Consider the following 2,112-nt stretch of genomic DNA (forward strand, 5'->3'; position numbering starts at 1 on the left):
GTTAAATGTGTTCTCTTCACTGAGGATCTAGCTGGGTTGACACGTCTCGTGTTGGTCAACCCCGTGCCACATGAAGAGGTATCTTGCAGCGATATAGTTTTAAGCCCGGTCTCTTTTGCTGAACTGCAAACACACCAACAACAGTCAAGCAGTGGTGGAGTGAACAAACATAGACATCAGGACACACACACATAAATATACATACATACATACATATATGATTGACCGCTAAATCCCCAAGTTTTTTTATTCTCTCTCTCTGTTTATTTATTTCTTCGTGTTCCTTCCTGTTGAAGAGCATTGGCTTGAAACATAAAAGACTTTCTCACCTTCCTGAGCATCAATCTAATACACCTGCTTGTTGTTTATACACCTGCTTGTTGTTTATACACCTGCTTGTTGTTTATACACCTGTCTTCATCATTTATATTTCTGCAAATTTCAACTATATATATCAGGAGTAGCTGTGTGGTAAGTAGCTTGCTTACCAACTACATGGTTTCAGGTTCAGTCCCACTGCATGGCACCTTGGGCAAGTGCCTTCTACTATAGCCTTGAGTCGACCAAAGTCTTGTGAGTGGATTTCGTAGACGGAAACTGAATGAAGCCTGTCCTATATATATATATATATATATATATATATATATATGGTTGTGTGTCTGTGTTTGTGCCCCCAACATCGCTTGACACCTGATGCTGGTGTGTTTATGTCCCAGTAATTTAGTGGTTCAGCAAAAGAGACTGATAGAATAAGTACTAGGCTAACAAAGAATAAGACACCATGGCCGCAGACAAATAACTGAAACAAATAAATGAATAAAAGAATATAGATATAGATACAGATACACACACACACATATATATATAAAGATAGAGAGACAGACAGACAGACAGATAGATAGATAGATAGAGAGACAGACAGATAGATAGATAGATAGATAGAGAGACAGACAGACAGACAGACAGACAGATAGATAGATAGATAGAAAGATACGATGGGCCTCTTTAAGTATCCATCTACCAAATCCACTCACACAGACTCTAACTACAGGCCCCTATTACATTAAATAACCACACAGGGTCTTGCTACAGGCCCATCTTTCTCATATAAATAAATTACACAAGGCTGTAACTATAGGCCCCTATTACATCAAATAATCACACAGGTTCTAACTACAGACCCTTCTTTCCTCCATAAATAAATTACACACGGCTGTAACTACAGGTCCCTCTTGCTCTATACAATCACAATCAAACAAAAATATCATTTGAAATGAAACAGTGCACAGGATGAAGCATAAGCAACACAGTAGCTCATAGCTTTTGACTGTTACCTGTAGACCATGACAAAAATGCTTGTGCTTCACAGGAAAATTGTCAAGAACCTCTATGTGATTTTGGTTTCACTGCATTATTGAACACTTTTCTCTGCTATCCAACTACAGTTTTTGCTGCAATTGAAGCTGTCTGTAACGGCAGCACTTATTTGAATAGACATTTTGCCAAAGCACCATTGTGACTTACTCTAAATTAGCTTTCAGAATATATTACACTATTAACAGACATTATCTGAGAATAATTGCTGACTAGTTGGCAGGTGTTAGCTATATGGTTATGAGTTTGTGATATATGAAATAAGATTAACCTAGTAATACTAATGAAATGTGATAGATAGAGCTTTCTGTTTTAACTTCTTAGTCTTTCTGATACAGTAATTCAGTAATATTATTAATAATATTATTATTTAGAAGTAGTAACAGTAGTGGTACTATTATTTCTGCTATGACTATGGCTACTGCTATTGATAGGGGAGTAGAACAGTGAATGAGAAACTTCTCTCTTAATGTAATTTGGTTTCTCACATTTCTACATTGAAATGCCAATGAAGTTGACTTAGACTCACATTCTACTTAAAGTTGATAAACTAACTATTATTATAGCTATCATTATTATCATTTTACTGCATCTAACTAAATGCCAGGAAATATTTAATATTATACCTATACTTTATAAGTTTAGAACCTGCCAAAAGTAACTTTGATTTTTTTCTTTCAACCTTCTCATACCAATAAATAAATTAAAAACCAATGAAGATGGGGGATGGGGGTGGAC

Source organism: Octopus bimaculoides, chromosome 17 (genome assembly GCF_001194135.2).
Source record: "Octopus bimaculoides isolate UCB-OBI-ISO-001 chromosome 17, ASM119413v2, whole genome shotgun sequence".
NCBI lineage: Eukaryota > Metazoa > Mollusca > Cephalopoda > Octopoda > Octopodidae > Octopus > Octopus bimaculoides.